Source organism: Marmota marmota, unplaced genomic scaffold (genome assembly GCF_001458135.2).
Source record: "Marmota marmota marmota unplaced genomic scaffold, marMar, whole genome shotgun sequence".
Lineage (NCBI taxonomy): Eukaryota > Metazoa > Chordata > Mammalia > Rodentia > Sciuridae > Marmota > Marmota marmota.
Window position 1 is genome coordinate 6,854,436 of NW_026000130.1, and position 5,575 is coordinate 6,860,010.

The following is a 5,575-nucleotide window of genomic DNA, read 5'->3' on the forward strand; positions in this document are numbered from 1 at the left end:
TCAGTATTTGCCTCCTCCCTTCAGGACCCGGTTGAATGTTTGCCTTCTTCCCTCTTCCCTCCTCCTGGGCCACATTGTTCTTTTTTGGGGGGGTGGGGGGAGGGCTACCAGGAATTGAACTCAAGGGCACTCGACCACTGAGTCACACCCCCAGCCCTATTTTGTATTTTATTTAGAGACAAGGTCTCACGGAATTGCTTAGTGCCTTGCAATTGCTGAGGCTGGCTTTGAACTCATGATCCTCCCATTTCAGCCTCCCAAGCAGCTGGGATTACAGGCATGTGCCACCATGCCCATCCCACTGTCCTCCTTTCTTCCTGGGGGCTGTCATGGGGAATGTTATTTTTCATATCTTCATCGTCCTCTCTTAGAGGTGGTTCCTGCAGTTCCTATGCTGTCAGTCAAAAGTCAAGAGGTGGACTTGGATGGAACTCTGGAAACTTCCTGGGACTCCCTCCAAAACACAGGAGGGCAAAAGGGTCATGATAGGTCCACCTCTTCCTTGAGAGTGCCCTCCTTTCCTCTTTTTCATTCCTGGGTTGGGCTTGGTGGCACATGAATATAATCTCAGTGACTAGAGAGGCAGGAGGATTGCCAGTTCAAAGTCAGCCTCAGCAATTTTTCAAGGCTCTGTCTCATGTTGAACCCCGATGCAAAGAACCACCAACTCCAATTATTTTAATTGATTTTTTAAAAAAATAAATGACAGCAGAATGCATTACAATTCTTATTATAAATACAGCACAATTTTTCATATCTCTGGTTGTATATGAAGTATGTTGACACCAATTTGTGTCTTCATACTTGTACTTTGGATAATGATGCCAACTCCAATTTTAAATCAAATTAAAGCAAGCTTGTATTTGTGTACATAAAGAAAGCTGATCAGTGACTGTCTCCCCTAACACAGGCTAGAGACCAGCACCCCCAGCTCTATAAGAATGATATTTTATAGCACAAAAAATTGTAAAGGGGAGTGTCTTGAGAACTTACGGATAACAGGATTTTGACAAGCATAATACAAAGGCAGATAGTAGGTTAGTGATCCACATGGAATGATATTTCAAGGTAGAAAGTAAATTCAGATCCCAACATCAGAATTTATGAGGCGCCACTGAGGTTTCAGAGAGGGTTATTATCTGGTCATGGGGAGCCAGGATTTATGTTTTGCCCCTAAGGTTTTAGAGAGGGCTGTAATCTGGTCAGGGGGAGCCAGGCATGGGTGAGTTCAGAGAGCACAGGCAGGAATTCCAAACAAGTTTAGAAATCACAGTAATTTGTAGTAAAACAGAAATTAACTTTTCATGACTTTGTGATGAGATAGCTCCCAATCTTGAGATGGAATTAGGATGGGTTTGAAAGAATTCCCCACGCAAAGACACTTCGCCGGGAGAATTCCAATTTTATTGCAAAAAGCAGTGTGCTTATATAGAACTAAGGGGGAGATGGTAGGGTTTAGATAAATGGCAGGCAACCCGTTTATTGGCAAGTTCTTCCAGATATCAGCTCCAGAGCCCAGGAATTAGTTCTCATTGGGGCTAAGGTTCCCCGCCAGCGAGATTTGAAATTGGCGCCGGCGGGAGAGTTCACACGGGCGGGAACTTTGCGCCACTGCAGAAAAGAAGAAGGTAGGAAGAAGAGGTGCTTAGGCGCCATGTTGGGGTTTTTTCTCTGGGATATGGCTGCCGTTTATACTTTTCCCAACAGGGTTCATCACTCAAAATAAAAAAATTGAAAGGGCTGGGATGTGGCTCAGAGGTTAAGTGCACCTGGATCCAATCCTCAGTACCAATAAAACAAACAAACAAACTCATTCCTGTAACTCTGAGCAATCTGTCTGAAATTTTTTGACCTGATCCCAAGAATCTGGGGGGAAGTGGTGGCCTCTGCACTGCCTCGGTTTCACAGAAGGCCCCAGCCCTGTGACAAATCATCTGTCATTTTCAATTACTTCATTTTCCTCACAAATTAGGCATTTTTTAGGTAGCCAAAGTTAAAACAGGAAGGAAAAGGACAAATATCCAAGGATTTAAATATCTCAGGATAGTTATTCCCATTGTTCCAACTGTAGGTTTGGTTAGTTACTAACGCATCTCAGTCCTCAGCCTTCTCCTTAGAGATAGGTGCTGGCCTAAGATTTCCAGGGCAGGATTTTGCTCCTGGAATGGCTTGCCAAAATTGTTACTGGGCAACGAGAGTCTTGACCATAACATTCTCTGCTTCAGAAACATTCACAGTCAGATTGGTAGGAAAAGAGGTTTTATTCAAATGAAGATGGAAGAAATCTAATTGTTTCAAAAAGTGCCATTTCCAAAAATTTCTGGGCAGAGGGAAGCTTTTTAAAGAGGAAAAGAATGCATTAGGACAAACCACAGAATTTCATAGGTTTGGAACAGACTTCACTTAGAAGCCATTATGGCCCAAAGGTGTGTCACAGGTTTTCATTCCTCCTGAATCCCTGGAACCTTCCTTATCATATCAGTCTGTTTCAGGATTAGGTGTGCTAATAGTCATATAGCTTCTAGCATAGCTTACAGAACATGATAAGCACTATATAAACTGTTGATTAAAGAAAATTAGCAACAAAGTTGGCTGTAGCATTTATTACAATTCTAATAAATACTTGTGTATCTATAAAAGAAAAAAGAACTAACACATTTGAACATGTAACAATGAAAAATTTTATGTAAAATTTTAAATTCTTTGATGTAGAAAAAAATTTCTTAAATGTGCAACAAAAGACTTAGGGGGGAAATTTCAATGTATAATATGATGTGGGCTAATTTCTTTAACATTTAAATACTTAAATATTTACCAACAAAGAGCAAGAGTCCATTAGAAATATTCACAGGGGTATGACTCATTTGGCTGTCCATTAGAAATATTGGGGGGGTGGGGGGGGGGACGGGGGAAGGGGAGGCATGACTCATTTGTCCATAGAAGGAGAACTTTAAGTGGCCCTTTTAAACTTGTAAGAAATTACTCAACCTCACTCATAAGTAAGCATTGCCAATTAAAATAACAATGAGATCCCAGCAGGACAAAGGAAATAACTCTAGACCCAGAGGGCTTCTTCAGTGAATTCTTGCAAACATTGAAGGAAGAAAATAATAGCAGTCTTACACAAACTCTTCCAGAGAAAGAAAAAGAGGAAGCATTGCTCAACCTCTTTAACAAGGCCGCTTAACCTTAAGAACAAAACCTGACAAAGAAATTTCAAGAAGGAAAGTTGAGGGTAATTTCATTCATGAACAGAGATGGAAGACTCCTATACATCGTTCCAACTGTAGGTTGAACAAGCTTGTAATATAGGCCAACCAAATCCATAGATATAGAAAAAGAACATTTGTCACCACCAATTTTGGTTTGTTCCAGGAATGCAAGATTGGTCAAATGTTAGAAAAGCAAGCACTACAATTCACCACACTAACAGAACAAAGAAGGAAAACCATGACCATATCAACAAATGCAGAAAATTGATAAAATTTGCCAATATACACATGTGATAAAAACTCTCAGATACTAAGAATGGAAGGGAACTTCCTTAATCTCATAAATTGTGGCTACAACAAAATTACAATATGGAAAAATTGATAAAATGTAATGTTAAACATTTTAAATAAAGATTATGAATTAATTCTCACTCCCTCACCCCTCCCCCCTGAAAAAAAAACCTACAGTAAAGGTATTTAATTAACAAACATAAAAAAACCTTCTCTTTTGAGATCAGAATCAAGATAAGAATCACTCACTTTCATCATTTCCTTTCAATAGTATAAGGGAAGTCCTAGTCAGTGCAATAACATGAGAAAAAAAAAAGGCATAATATGTATTAGAAAGTAGGACATTGCAGGGTTGTGGATGTAGCTTAGTGGTAGAGTGCTTGCCTAGGATGTCCAAAGTCCTGGGTTTGACAACAAAATTAAAATAGCAGGGAGTGGTGGTGCATGCCTGTAATCCCAGAGCCTGAGGCAGGAGGAACACAAGTTTGAGGCCAGCCTGGTCAATTTAGGAAGACTCTATCTCAGAATAAAATAAAAGGGCTAGGGATATAGCTCAGTGGTATACTGCCCCTGGGTTCAATCCCCAAGTCTGCAAATTAATAAATGAATTAATAAAATAAAAATGAAAACCACAGATGGGGTATCTACTATACCAGATATCAAGAATAAGCTACAGGGGCTGGGGTGGTAGCTCAGTGGTAGAGAGCTTGCCTAGCATGTGTGAGGTACTGGATTCAATCCACAGCGCCACATAAAAATAAATAAATAAAATAAATGTATTTTAAAAAAGAATAATATATGGTAATTAAGATGATTTTGTATTCAACAAAGAGTCACCTGACCCCTGACAGAGAGGACACAGCAGTGTAGTAGGAAAGTGACAATATTTCAATAACTGTTGCTGAATCATTTGAATATCCACATGAAAAAAGTATACCTTGACTCCCATCTCACAATATGCACAAAAATCTATTTCACATGGTTTACAGACCTAATTATGAAATATTAAGTAATAAAGTGTTTACAAGGAAAACATAGAACATCTTTGTGACTTTGGAGTAGGTAAATGTTTCTAAAATAGAACAAAAAATACTAACTATAAATTGGACTATTAAAATTAGGAAATTCTGTTCAACAAAATGTATTTTTGGAACACTGAAAAAGCAATTTCCAAAATAGAAGGATATTTGCACTTCCTATACCTGAAAACAAACTCTCATCCAGAATATATAAAGAACTCCTACAAATCAATTAGAAAGATCCAGACAATAGAAAATGAGCAAAACAATTGAATATGCATTTCACAAAAGAAGGGATCCAGATAGTCAAGGAACATATGAAAAGGTGTACAACTTCACTAGTTGTCAGAAAATGCAAATAAGCCCACAATGTGCTACCAATACACCCATCAGAATGGCTAAAATAAGGGGCTGGGGATGTGGCTCAAGCGGTAGCGCGCTCGCCTGGCATGCATGCGGCCCGGGTTCGATCCTCAGCACCACATACAGACAAAGATGTTGTGTCTGCCAAATACTAAAAAATAAATATTAAAAAAAAAAGAATGGCTAAAATAAAAGAGACTGACAATATCAAGTGTTGATAAGGATGACACAACAGAATTTGAATATGCTGGAAAATGTCAATTGATAAAGCCACTTTGGAAAACTGGTATTTTCTATTAAAACTCACACACATGCCCAGCAATACTACTACTAAGAATTTATCCAAAATAAATGCACACATTTATGTATTAAAAGACACATGCAAGCTAGGTATGGTGGCACATACCTGTAATCCCAGTGGTTTAGGAGCCTGAGCCAGGAGGATTGCAAGTTCAAAGCTGTTCTCAGCAATTTAGTGAGACCCTAAGCAACTCTGTGAGACCCTGTCTCTAAATACAAAAAGGGGTCGGGGTGTGGTTCAGTGGTAGAGCACTTGCTTAGCATGTGCCAGGCACTGGGCTTGATCCTTAGCACCTCATAAAAATAAATAAACAAAATAAAGGTATTGTGCCCATCTATAACTAAAAAAATATTTTAAAAAATACAAAAAGAGCTAGGGATATGACTCAG